Source organism: Candoia aspera, chromosome 5 (assembly GCF_035149785.1).
Source record: "Candoia aspera isolate rCanAsp1 chromosome 5, rCanAsp1.hap2, whole genome shotgun sequence".
In the NCBI taxonomy this organism is placed as follows: Eukaryota; Metazoa; Chordata; class Lepidosauria; order Squamata; family Boidae; genus Candoia; species Candoia aspera.
This window is the reverse complement of record NC_086157.1, coordinates 38,730,478-38,745,522: the sequence shown is the minus strand read 5'-3', so window position 1 is coordinate 38,745,522 and position 15,045 is coordinate 38,730,478. Positions and strand designations below refer to the sequence as shown.

The following is a 15,045-nucleotide window of genomic DNA, read 5'->3' as shown; positions in this document are numbered from 1 at the left end:
AGCCTTTTTGATTGCAGCATTTCCTGTCTTAAGCTGGTAACAACTGATGGCAGATTCAAAGGGTGAAGAATCTCATGCACCTGCCTAAGTTTTCTATCTGCAAGGCAGTTAGGATTGTTAATTCAGATGGGGTGGGAACAACCTATTGGTCACTTTATGCCAATGTGCCAGGCCTCCTCCTGCCTTTGGGTCTTGGGCACTCTTCTTTGCCACCATTTTTTTCTTCACCCACTGGATGGAAGTAGCTGCTGGGCATTGGCTACCACCATTTTTTGTAGCAGTCTCCCACATTCCACCCCATAGATGACTTGTGGAAGGGGGAGCTGCACAGTAAAATGGGAGGGCCCACTTACACAAAGGTGGGGTATGGAGGGGTTACTCTGATGACAAGTTCAGTGCTCTTTTGAAAGCAGAACAACTTGCTGCCTTCTGTTGGCCATTTGTATTTTTTTAGTTCAGACACATTATCACTACTACAGTCACCAATCAAGTCTGTCTGTGTGTGTATGTGTGGTGAGGAGATGGCTGGGTTTGACCTCAAACTGAAGACATCTGTCTGAGCATCCAGGTTCAGCTGGGCACACAGCTTTGAGCAAAACCCCATATCTCTCCAGCCCCTGGGTACCTTCCTGCTTAATCACCTCTGAAGGCAAGCCAGAACTAAGCATCTGCCCTGCCAACCCTAAGTTGCAGCAATGTTTGTCACTTGCTTGTTGGGGAAAAAAGACCTGCTTAGTTCATGCCATGAATATGACATTAAATTAAAAGAGCCTGGAGGGCCTACAATCTTCTGAAGCAGGGCTGGCCTGCTGGAGCCAGCTAAACACAGTACTTGCCCCTACTTTCTTAATTTTTTCCCATCACCAGGAGAAGCAATAGATGTTTACCTATTCTTTTTCTCCTTGTCTCTCTTTTGCCCAATTGATTTTTGCTACAGAAATAATCACAGACATTTACCTGTTCTGAAATTCCTGGATGTTTTTTTTCCCCTTAATGATCCCATTTGTTACCAACATAATGACTGCCTATGTATTAAGTAGAATACTTGATTTATTTTGATTTAGTGATGTGAGCTAGAGTGAAGTGCCTGCCTCATCCTTGCGTTGGTAGTTGGTGGATCTTTTCTTGCTGGTTGGTGGTGACTGGAGATGAGAAGGATGGACACAAAGCCAGAGGGATCCACTATTAGCTTTAGCTGCAAACTATAACTCAATAAATCAAGATACCATCATTTGTCAGTGAGCTGGAACAGAGATAATAAAGGCAGGATAGGGGCTTGGCAACGAGGTTGGCACATTTTATGCTACTAGGGTTTACAGGTGAGTGGAGAACACTTTTGGTTGTCCGTCTAAATCCCACCAGACTTAGTATTTAGAAAATGTTTGCACATATCATACAAGGAGAAGATAATAAAGTTGACCAATCCTAACCCAGACAATTCTCTTCACAATGTTAATTAACTTTCATTCAGATGTACTGTAGGTGATAGCACTCAGCAGAGTTTCATGTTTAATGTCATAATAGATATGCTTAATAAGTATGCCCATAATTACAATAAGTTATTGTCTTAACAGCACACACCACAAGGTACAGATTTCAAAGTGTTATAAAAATTGATTAACTACATAGGATAGAGGAAAAAAGTATCTTACAACAGGCAATTTGCACTCAACCACAGATAAATTCTAGATTGTACTCTGCAGAGTTTGGATTAATGTTCAAGGTACAGCATGAGTTATGAGCACAATTTTCAGATTATTTTGTTATTGACTGATGACTTAAATAATGGCATTTCATTCATTCATTCATTCAGACTCAAAAATCATCAGTGAACAGTTGTTATAAAGTTGTTTTAAACATTAATCTAATACATTTACTGTTACAGCATATTCTTAGCCCTACTTTTAAAAAATCCCCATCTGGGAAACCAGTACCTAGTAATATTTTGATGCCATTTTATGAAAAGGCTTTGCAAGCTGTAGTAATCTGTATGAAAATCTTTTGTGGTTAACAATAGACATTTCCCCCTTGTTTCTTGTTGCTATAACAACCATTAAATTTTAAAAAAAAACTTCAAGGGATTTATTTATCAGGTTTAATATATTACTAGACAACCCATCACCTGTTGAGTAATCCTTTCAGAGATATTTCCATCCCTAAACAGAGAAACAGAATGAACACAGGTGGGCAAAAAAAGAAGTGGGAGCAGGAGTGACTTCCACTTCTTGCCAGCTTCCCCATTGACTTTGCTTGTGGGAAGCTGGCAGGGAGCATTGGAAATCATTCTTCCTCCTCCTTGGCTGACCCATGAAACTGCCTGCCTCTTTGCTGAGGTCAGGGGGAATGAAGGGAACTGTGCACCACGAGGAAAACTGCACCCCTACTCCCCATCCTGGCATGTCCCCAAGGGCCCCCTCCCTACGGGGAGGAAATGGGCTCACCTGTTGACTGCCAGTGCCCCCCAGCCAGCCATACCTCGCCAAGATGCATCTGAGTCACTCCCTCATCTTTCCCTCACTGCCCACTGCCATTAAGAGATTTCAAATTTTGGCCTTGGTTCCAAAGCAGCCAATTGTCGCTTGCCCAGCCTTGCTGCCAGCTGATTGGTGCAGGAGCCAGAGTGAGGTGGGAAAGAGGGCAGAGATATGTTCCCCCATCTTCCTATGTGCCACACAACCTACAAGTTTCTGGGAAGTGTAGTCAGAAGGCACGGCGGTGCTAAAGCAGCCACAACTTTGCCAAATTTCAATCCCATGAGAGCAATGGGTCCTAGGTTTTGGATGCATTCTTTAAGTTAGCTCATTTGAGGTACCTTGATTCAAAAATTGTTGCCCAACGATGCACTGTTTCGCCCAATTGAAAGTTACAAACAGACAGATGCAAGAATTTTAATAGTATATAGATGTAACATACAGATATAGTCTTATTTAGACGTTCTTTTTCTATAAGTTGTACTGTGGTGTATAGTGTACTAAATCATCTTTTCAGTGTTTCATTCTTTAGTTACTTGTTAGGTAAACAAACGGAACTGTCTACGGACAAACGCTGGCTCTTTGGCTTTGAAACGGAGATGAGCACCGCCCCCTAGAGTCGGACACGACTGGACTTAATGTCAAGGGAAACCTTTACCTTTACTAACCTCCCCCCAACACTAAAAAAGAAGAAATATTTTAAATAATCTTGTGCCAGGATTTAATAACAAGGGGTTGAATCTAATATGATGCACAGAAACTGTCGGGGCAGACTTGTTCTCTTTGTGCAGTCCTTCACATGTCCTTAAAATCTTCTCCAGAACCAATTTGGAAGGCACACAAGGGAGGACTGTAAAAAAGAGAAGTAGCTTCCACCCTGTGTGGGAGAAGAAATCACCTCTATTCACAGAAACTCACCACTTGATGCCTCCTGATTAGATTATTGTGACATGAGCTACCATTGTTCTTTTTCTTGAATTACAAGTATAGGCTTTCCTTCTAAGCTGAACAATGACGTTACATTTTAGACTAGGGAATACACTGAAGAGAACTGGGTTATTTTGCACTGAATTGCAACATTGTGATGATTATTTCTTATTTTTTAAGGGGGAAACTTAATTGACTTGAGTGACATTTTGTATTTAATTCTGCAATTACTGTGTTATTTTTAATTTCTTGATGGACACATATAGATTGAATGTGATATGTTGTGTTATGGACTGCTTTGAGAATAATTTATTACCTACCTATTTGTGTAATAGTGGATAATATCCTGTCAAGTACAGAGTCTTATATCTAAAATAGGATTTACAAATTTCTAGAGGTTTGGCACTCTGACAAATCAGCCATTAACAGACACATTGATAGAAGTTCCATCTATGAACCATTCAAAAAAGGAAGCAGCTTAAGGTAAAGAAAAAGACGAATAGCCCTAAACACATTTTATTAATTAATTAATTAATTAATTATATTTCTATGACCGCCCATCTCCCCCACACAGGGGACCCTGGGAAGTTCACAATAAAACCAATTTAAAATTCAATAAAATCATAAATAATACCAGTCGTCAATAAATATATAAAATACAGTCAAATCCAAATAATGGTAGATCTCATTCCACCCATAAGGGGATAAGACCAGACCCAGTAGGACTAAGGAACCAACCAGCCCCAAGAATGGCTTTTCCTCTCCCCACTCCAAGCCTGGTAGCAGAACCAGGTCTTCAGCTGTTTTCTGAAGTCCAGGAGGGAGGGGGTTAACCTCACTTCTGGGGGAAGGATGCTCCAAAGGGCGGGAGCGGCTGCAGAGAAGGCCCGCCTCCTGGACCCTGCCAGAAGGAATTCTCTTACAGATGGGGTCCGAAGCATGCCGTCTCTGCACGACCGGGTGGGACGGGTATCCACATCCTTTCTCATGACACACCTATTAACTAACACCCGGATAAACAGGAACAGTCAAGGAAGAAATAATAACCTATTCAAAGAGCAATCAAGGAGAAAAAAAAACAATCACAGCTGGGCAGGACAAATTTACCTCATATATAAAGCCAGCAAACGGCACTCCCTTATGCACTGATGATGTTATCTAATCTGGTAATGAAACATCTGCAAGAAGAGAAGCAAGATCAGCGGATACCAAGAACCAGCAGGTATATTTAGAAGGAATCAGAAACTGGATCTAATCATTCATAGCATTTCTCAAAATCAGCATAGTATACTAGATAGAATACTGCTGATCATTGGGCCTTGCTCCTCAACAGACTATGGATGCTGAAGATGCGGAGTGTGGAGAGAGAGTTATAGGCTAGCTAGGGTGACAGGAAGGACTGTCAGAAGTGTCATAGGTCAACTATGTGTGATAACGCATGTAAGAAAGGGATGGCATTTGCATTGCAATGGCACAAGCCTTCTTTAATTATATGAGTCCTGTCCCTACCAGATGGCTCTGTTTATTTTGGTCAATTATAATTCAGATACATGCTGATACTGTATGATCACATACAGAAGGTGATTCAAATTAACATAAAATAACTCCCAAACCTAAATCACAAAACAGATTGATCTCAGTTTCACAGTTAAAAGAAAGCAGTACTTTTATACCTGTCAAGAAACAATGTTGTAACAATAACAATGTTGTTGTTATTCTTAACAAGCAATAATATTTTCTTCCCTGAACCTATAAGCCACTACACAAAATTTGGCTACTTTTATGTAAATCAATTTGTCCATTCGGATCTGAACTGGCAAGCAAAAAAGTTGGTGTAACGTATCTTGATAATATTGGGAGGGCTTTAGAAATGAGGCAATGATAATGTGTTGTACATTAAAAATGTACAGAGTTTAGGATGACATGTTCTTTAGATTCAGCCTCCCCACAAATGCAAAGACAAACTCTAATACAAAAGGAAAATTCCTCTTTTTCTTACCACTGAAGGCAAGATATCACATTCTGCTGACATGAGGGACCTAAAGTTGGGAATTAATACAGGAAACAGTTAATACGCCAGTTTTAGAAAATAATAAGTTCTATTCAAGTTCAAGTTAATCCATCGTTTATCAAACCTAAAAGGAGGTTCTGTAAATAATGCTATTCTCCAACTATTCAGTATATGCTTGATTGGATCATCCTATTAAATTGGTGCATGAATGAAGGACTAAGGACCTCAGGGCAACACAAAGTTGATATTCAGGTCCTTGGCTATTTATCTAGAGGATTTCAATCTTGGATTTTAAATTCAAAAGGATGTGGGCTGTTCAGGAAGATGCATTGCTTTTGTTACATTAAGCACATTCCTAGAGAGAACAAGAGAAGAAAAAATGGATTTCCTGCACATTACTTGCTATCTGAGACCCAGCGTGGTCTAGTGGTTAAGGCTGCAGGCTAGAAACCGGGAGACTGTGAGTTCTAGTCCCACCTTAGTAACAAAGACAACTGGGTGACCTTGGGCCAGTCACTCTCTCTCAGCCTGAGGAAGGAGGCAATGGCAAACCATTTCTGAAAAACCTTGCCAAGAAAACTGCAGAGAGTTGTCCAGGCAGTCTCCAAGAATTGGTCGCTATTGTGCGGATTAAGAAAAAAAACACACTTGCTATCTAGATGATTCCTACAGGCTGGTCATATGGCATATTAACATGGTTACAAGCCTTATGGGAAATTTGGGCATGTCTCCAGCTCAGTATAAGAGAGAATGCCTGACCACCCAACATGCTTTCCTAGCAATCCTGCTGGTTTCAGTGGCTAGCATGTCCTGCTTATGCTGACAGCTCTTACGGCATTTGATAGAAAAAGGCTGTCAAATGCAGTAAATATACCTTGAACCAGGTATATACCATGTCCTATTCAGCCACCTAAGCTGTGGATTCATCCAAAGGTAGACTTTCTGTCCCAGACTAGCCAGGACACCATTGTGCTAGCATTATATAAATACTTAAGAATTATCATGGCATGGAGGAAGGCCTTCAGATATGGCTGACTATTATGGAATATTTCAATAAAATTGTCAGTGTGACAGGGATGTCTGGGGTCACCACCCCCAGCTCCCCCAAGGATGAGTCCATTACCTCTAGAATATCATCTATCCATCTTGCCCTTGGTTGGCCCCTCTTCCTTTTGCCTTCCACTTTCTCTAGCATCATCTTCTCCAGGGTGTCCTGTCTTCTCATTATGTGGCCAAAGTATTTCAGTTTTGCCTTTAATATCATTCCCTCAAGTGAGCAGTCTGGCTTTATTTCCTGGAGTATGGACTGGTTTGATCTTCTTGCAGTCCAAGGCACTCTCAGAATTTCCCTCCAACACCACAGTTCAAAAGCATCGATCTTCCTTCGCTCATCCTTCCTTATGGTCCAGATCTCACAGCCATATGTTACTATGGGTTAGTTAGTTAGGGTACGGGTTAGTGCCCACCAAATGATAATAAGTAAGGTTGAGATTAATTCATACAAAGTCCTGTTTATCACTTCCTCTCTCAGTGGTTCCCATTTGACTGGCTTGGATTCAGATTTGCAGCCACAAAAGGTGGCTTTTAAAAGAAGGAATTTTAATCTTGGGTTGATGCTGCACCAAATGTTATGTTTAGTGTAAACATCAAAACAAGTTAGTAGTATATTCTTTGAAAGTTGTTATCTAGTGTCTTAGTGAAATCTTCTTACTGCATTTGCTGCTTTCTCATTAAATAACGCTTGTGAATGCTGATCCCGATTCCTGGAAAAATTCTAGAACAGATCACAAAGCAGTTTGTAAATACCTTCAGAACAATGTGGTGACTATCAGAAGGTAGTAAAGGTTTGTCAAGAACAGTTTTATGAGACTAGCATTAGGGAGTAATGGTAACACCATTAGCAGATTGTCAGACTGCTGTAGATATCATATATCTTGATTTGGCGAAGCATTTGACAAAGTACTCCATGACATTATGACTATAAGCTAACTAAGTGTGGTCTAATTACAATTAAATGGATACATATCTGGTTAGAATTGTCTTCAAAGACTGTCAACCTGCCAACACATTCTAATTATAAATATGTTATAATTTGAGTGAAGTGTAATACTGCCTATGGAACATTTTGATAGCTTGCTGAAATAGTTTAAAGGAATTTTATGCTACAGAGAGTTTGAAGGAGATTAGTCAAAACCAAACTTCAGATCATGATCTATTTTTTTTTAGTTTCAACGTAATCTGTCATGTGTAATATAGGAGTAATATATTATAATGTAATACCATGTATAATATAACATTGATAAGATATATTTGTGATTAAATACTGTAATTATACAGTATTCTATTGATTGTTGATGGTTTTAATTGATGAGATCAGTTATTTTTACAAAGGAATGATTGATCTTTCTATAATGCACAGGCTAAAAAAGGAAAATGTTTCCACAAAATACAAAATAATCTATGTAAATAGAGAAGCAATGGTTGATCTTGATTCATTTGAAACTAGGTTGATATCTGATTGTGACCATATCTTTTGCTAGATATTCAGTACTAAGCTTTGATTTATAATTGAATCTGTAATTCTGTAAAATCCTTTATTCTCCCATTTCTTGAATTGAACAAATATATCCTTTTGTTTAAAAAAGGAAAGGATCAAGGAATAGGAGCAAATCAGGAAGGACAGGTTGCTTCCATATTTTCCAAGTTTCAGAAAAAAGTTTTAAATATGGATTTGAGACAGTAGATACTCTGTATTGTCAGGAAGTAATGGTACTATCCTAACCAGCAGGAAATTCAATGCTTATTCAATATGTAGCAACTGAACATTATTTGATTTGCTGATGATAGTTTGTGGCAGTTAATTAACACAGTGGAAGATATATCAAAGCTATCTTGTAAACATATTACTTCATCGAACTTAATTAAAATTGCAATTAAGATATATTTGGATTGGATATTTAAGGAAATGAGTATATCATGTGCAAATATATTTATTACTGATGTTTTGTTTTATATTAACTCCTTCAGTATTCATATTCTCCCTAATCTTCTGTGCTAAAACATATATAAACATATATAATGAAATCAAATACATAATGAGAGTGAGCATCTTTGTTGGCTCTATTTATCTGAAAGACAACCACATTTAATCCATTAGTGCTAATTACTGCTGGTGCTGTTGAGTATAACTAATTATGCTGATGAAGTGTCCAAATCCCATTTCCAATTAAAAAACAACAACTTTCCACTCTATCAAATACTTTAAAGACATTTTAAGATAGCAGAGCAACCATGGCGTAATTCTGGCATCTTTACTGTAGTGTATTATATTTAATACTTTCTGATTGAATCTATTATATTTATTTTGTAAATACCTATATTGACCAGGATATGCATAATCACTTAAAAATGTATTTAACCTATTAGCCAATAAGCATTAAGTTTTAAACTAATTTACAGTACTGTAGGCTGATATGATGACATATGTTGAAGATGTTTATTGGGTTTAGTTATAATCAGAAGCTGGATTTGTTAGCAAGAGATAGGAACTTGGTAATACTATAATATTATGTAGATGTGTTATTTAAATTTTTTTTTGTAATATTCAGATCTAAAACTACATCTACAGCATTACCATTTTAAACTGATTTATAATATTTCTTATTTCATCTAATGAGTTTCTGATCTCATTATTCTCAGGATTGTTGGATGTATAAATAGAGAAAGACTATTCTACAAGAGCATTTTGCATGTATTTTTGCTTAGACAAAGGATTCTTGTTAATTATACATTCCAAGTTTCTTTGATTCCTAACTGCAGAAGCTAATAATTGTGGAGAGTGATTTCCAAATTCTTAGTATCTACATTTCATAGGAATTCTTGTTGACATCTTCACTATCCCACGCTAATAATTCTTTATATATTGTATTTAGGTCAGCAACAACAGCATTTCTAGTTTTCTTATGTTTCTTTTATATCCCTTACTTCAGGTTATAAAATATTTAAAGATAATTGCAAAGCACAATTACCTTTAAATATTTTATAGGATGAGGGCAATGTTTAGTTATTTGGTTTCTTTCTATAGTCTGCTGTAAATCCCCATGTCTCTTCTAGAGGATTCCCTATTTCTTTGGAGAAGGTTTGTGGAAGGAAATGCAAGGAGAGAAGGCACAGTTGCTTGAAATTTCCAGCCTCTGGATTCCATTGCAGGACATCTTTTGGCTCAAGGCTGGCTATAATCCAATATGTGAAATAAATTGACATGGATATTCCAAGTAGTAATAGTCCAACCACCTGGTGATGGAGAAATCCATTACTATACTGTTCTGATAACTAACATCCAGCCTCTGCCAATGAAACTTATATAGAACAAGGACCCCTTACTTTCTCCTGTCAAACAATTTGCCATTTCAGGCCGGTCTAAATAGTCAGATTAAATATATCTACCATGCAGACAGTTTCTCTGCGCATGTCTCATCTGTTTTCACAGCCAAATTATGGAGAGGCAGATCTACTCACATTGCTCATATAGTGACTTCATCACAGGATCTTGTACCACTTGACTGGGTCTCATGTGAGTGCATTTGTCACTTTGTCACACATTCTGTCCCAAAAGCACTACAGAAGGGAAAATCTTTCTCTACAAACAGCCAGCTACTGCTTTTGTTGTTGTTGTTGTTTGTTCGTTCAGTCGCTTCCAACTCTTCATGACTTCATGGATCAGCCCATGCTATTAACAAGCATATCAGGCTTTTAAAATACTAAACAAAACTGGAAAGTGTTCCCTTGGCTACTTCACAGAGTTTTGAAAAGTAAGAGCAATCTCTGCCTATCACTGTCTAATCTTGTTTTTTTTTCCTTTGGTTTCTCAAAACAACTTTAGAAGCAAATGCCAGATATAAAAGGAAAAAAAAAAGTTCTTTCAAAGCAGGCTGAAAAATTAAGATCCTCGTTTTTGAAGATCCTCATATCTGTATTAGATAAAGATTAGTTCTAAATGAAGCAGAATATATATTAGTGTTATTACATTTTATGATTTGGATTGTATCCAACTGCTGATTCATGTTTTGTTTGGAGTTCATTGAAACCCCCTTTAAAGCAATGAAGTCTCTTCCACCTTTACTTATGTTGTGCAGTGTCATCCACCGTAACATGTTATATAGGTATTTTTCAGATTTGGCACTTAAATATATGGGAAGAAAGCATGTGTTCTGTAGCCTTCTAAGAGTCTGTAGACCTGCTATTATTTATTTATTTATTTAATTTTTATCCCACCTTTATTATTTTTTATAAATATACATTATGAGCAATTTGAGCTATGGTAGTGCTGACTGAATTGCTTAATTCATCCTTTTGTGTCTGATATTTGCTTGAACGGAAAACCACTAAATTCTTGTTGCAAAGGGATCCACTTACAAAATAATTATAAAAGGTAAATGCCATGGCTCTGAGCCAGGGTGACCTGACTTTCATTCTTGTGGAGAGTCATGGAGATGAACTTGGAGAAACAATTCAGAAATGGTTACAACAACATGTGTAAAAACATGCTTTCAGCCCAAGAAACAGAGAAAATGTTAGGAAGGAACTTAGTTTGACTCCTCCCTGACCCCCTGGGGTAAAAGAGGGAGGGAAAACAGTTACTTCTGCAAGATTCTATTAAAATAACCTATCTTGAAAGTATAGTTCTAGTCATCTTGTGGAGCTTCCTCATCTTGACAACCATGATGGGCTGACATTCTTTACATAAGAATCAAAGGCCAACACATTGACTGAATGCCTAGAATGTTACAACTGTTGCCTTTGTTTTAACTTTACTATACATGATTCTTATGGTTTTATGCATTTTTATTCATTTACTATTTTGCATGCATATTAAAGCTTGAGATATGACTCAGTCTGTTGTCACTGTACCTGATTGGTTTTAATGATCTGCTTAACCATAATACCATTCCACAGAGAAGTCTCAGAAGAAGCACTCTGTATATATTTTATTAAGCTCTCTGCCTGCGTATCTTTCTTTTCTCTTAGTTTCAGATGAGGATGAATGGGGTACCTGCAGAGGTGGAGGAAGAAGTGTGATGTATCTCCTGACAGCTGATGCCCTTGCTTATTTCTTAAGCAATAAATATTTTACTACAAGCTGCAGCTGCTAAGAATAGTTGAAAACTTTTTGATGTGAGGGAAATCTATTTGAAAACAAATTAAAGTTTTACTGTAAATTTGCCAATATCTTTAGGAAGTTGCACACCATATAGAACTTGTACAAAACAGAGTATCTGTTTTCTCACACATATAGTTGATATTGCAAGTCTGTCATACATTTGATTAATTACATTGCCATGTAACAGTAGATGCATCAAAAGCCCTCTTGGTGCCCAGGAATAATGCTTCAGACAGATGTTTTGTTAAAAGATACTCTCACTGTGAATTCTGAGCCTTTTCTTTTAGCTAGGCCATTTTCTAAATTTGGTACAAGTGTTTCAGGATGAATGGGAGGTTTCTAAACTGAGATCGAACAGGAAACTAGAAAGGTCAATTTCTGTGCCTGGCTAGTTTCCTGCTTTTATAACATGGGAGCAATTTTCTTGAGATAAGAGTGTGGTTATATATTTTCAGATATGAATCTGAATATATTTCCTGTTGTGAATTTCAATGTAATCATAAAGAGAGAAAAAGTAAAAAAAAGTTAAAACAAGATTAAAATCAAAGTAGTATTGTTAGAAGTCCTCATAGCATATATATGAAAGTGAAAATATTTAGTATGTTACAATAAATGTATTTGCCACTCAGATTTATTTTTCAGGACTCACTGGTACTTAGTTGATTTCTTGTATTCTCAATTTAGTTTAGTACTTGTTGTTCAATAGTTTGCCAACAGAGCAATATTTCCAGGTCTATAGCAGTTTTTTTCTGGCAAATATTGGGGTCTAAGAGCAACACCCTGATGAACATTTTTTCCTTGCAAAGTACCTTTGTAAGAAGATGTTGTATTGGAGAAAGCACAGAAAAGAGTGCTTAAGCTTCCCTCCTCACTAATTTTCCATTGATTGTTCCTTATTCTACCTGATTCAAAACTTCAAAACATCTAATACCTCTGTCTGGGTCCCTGCAGATCTGAAAACTTACAAAACCTGCAGATAAATAATTGTGAGTTGTTTTGATTGTTACAAAACTGTAACATCTGAACCTATGGCCTCTTGTTCTCTTCAACATCCCCTTCCAGCCAGGGCTGTAGTTATTCATGGCTATGGATGTATGACATAGGATCTGTTTCTAAGACACCAGCCCCCCTTCAACAGAAGAATATAAATGGAACACTTTTATGTTTGTCTTAGATAATAAATCCCCTGTTTTCAGCATGTCTGCACAACTAGTAGTTCAAGACAGTTCAAATGCAGGGGGGAGTATTTATGTGAGGATTATGAAAATGGAACAGATAGTCCACCCATCATTTCAAGCACTGACTCAGGTTCAGCAAGAGTTAAAGGGTCAGAGAAGACTCTGATAATCCAGAAAGATTGCATTATGTCTTGTCTATGCCAGTAAAGCTTAATCAGCATTCAAATTCCATGGGAGTAATGGAAAAGGTGGACAAATCCAAGAATTAAAAAAATGTAGATAAGGCCGCTTATGGCCCACATATCTTTTTTGCATCTCCTAGCTAAATTTTTTGTACCTCTGGATTTATCCATCTTTTCCCAGATATCCCTTTTGGTGGATGGGACCAGAAGTATATCCTCCATCCTCGCCCCCCCCCGCTTTTTTTTCCTTTGATCTTAGAGGCTTGAAAGGGTGAAATGGGTTTCTTAAGCCTTGCAGGTGCTTAAGCACCTTTCATTCCTTGGCTCCAAAAATGGCAGTTCAGGTGGCACCACTTTTCAAGCATCTCTGCATTGCCTGCTCCACCTCAAATACTTAATATCAGAATGGAGGATGCACAGTTTGTTTTGTTTTGGTCTTGCTCAGTTTCTGTTTGGGTGTCAAGTTATCTAACATATTTTAAAAAGTCCATCTGGAAAAGAAGAGATCTTATTTCTTAATTCAGTGACAGTGCTAATTCATCTTTTTAACCAAACTGGCTTTGAAGGAAAGTGCACTTCAAAAGATCTAATAGAATGATTAATGTTTCTACAAATTAAATGTGCTTTCCTTACTTGAACTTGCCATCCTGCATCTTAATATACAGTATATTGTTTCCAGCTGACAGAATTTGGCACCCAGGCCACTCAGGAGAGATCTGAGAACTTGGGAATTATACGATTTATAAATCTAATAATTTCTGTGCAGCCATTATTCATCTTCTCTCTCTGCACTATGGAAATGCAAACAACCCTGAGGTCTTGGTCTGGGAAAAAAGACTATTTGATCAAACATATAAGTATTTCCTTTGGAATGAACAAAAGAGGGAATCTATCTATCTATCTATCTATCTATCTATCTATCTATCTATCTATCTATCTATCTATCATCTTAAACAAGCATATTCTCTGTAATGCCAGTTTATGTCCTGAACCCAAATCAAAGATTTTTCCCCAAAAAACTTTGGGGTAGGATGAGCTCTGAAATAATAAGAGAAATTGCTTTAGTTTAATATATGTTTTAAAGCATATTTAGTAATTGAATTGCTCTTGTAATTTTGTTTGGCTGAGATTCTGGACTTTTTTGTTATAAGAACTTTTTTAATGTTCTGGATACTTTATTTTTTTTAAGTCTAAGATCAACCATAGGAACATCACCACAAAGAACAAAACACTTCCAAGCTTATTAGCTTTAATTCTCCTTCTTTATTACTGGCACTTGCATTTTTTCTTTCTGATAGGTTGAAAATTTGCAATTGACTTTGCTTGGCATCTTGCTGTGGCCAGCCCACAAGGTGATGTAACCCGTGTAAGAGAAAACATACTCTGCTGCTGGACCCAGCTGAATCTCTTAGTAGTACATTGGCTGAGTTGCTTAAATTTAAAGCACGATCTTCCTGGGCTGCTGTCCAAGTATTGTTGAATAGCTCAACAAATTGGAGTGTCAGTATCCAGGTCCATTTATTTCTTGCTGGTTCAAGTGAAATCTTTTCCTTCTTGAGAGATTTGTATGCAGAGATGCTCCTGTATTGCAGTATCTCACATTCAAATATACTGTATATTGGGGGTATGCTTCTGCATCTGCCCTGCTTCTGTCTGACCATTTGTTTATTCCACAGTACTATTCTCTACCAATATTTTGCTCTCATCTTTGATAGTATGTATTTGAATTGCTGGTTGAAGACAATGATTTCATGGTCAAATCATAGGATGGTCTAACAGAATTATAGAACTGAAAGGAGATATTGAGGCAATTGAATTCAGTCCTGCTCACTGCAGGAATCCAGATTAAATCATCTCAGACAGATGGCTGGCCAGCTTTCACTTGAACACATACATTGAAGGAAAGCCCACCAACTTAGTAACCAAGTTCATTGTTGAATTATCCTTACTTTTAGGAATAAGCGTGTTTCAAGATTCAATTAAAATGTATTTTCCATAACTAAAATGCACTATTTCACATTCTCTCTGTGAAAAGAGAGAACCAGTCTTGACATTTTTAAGATGACGTTATTCCAGGTATTTGAGGAGTATTATCATACACACACTGCCCCGCCAC

At 37.4% G+C, this 15,045-nt stretch overlaps 1 protein-coding gene across 1 annotated transcript in view; it reads left to right on the top strand.

Moving 5' to 3' along the window:
- Positions 1-15,045, top strand: part of OCA2 (OCA2 melanosomal transmembrane protein) — a 188,332-nt gene that overhangs the window by 157,526 nt on the left and 15,761 nt on the right. The window lies entirely within an intron of this gene.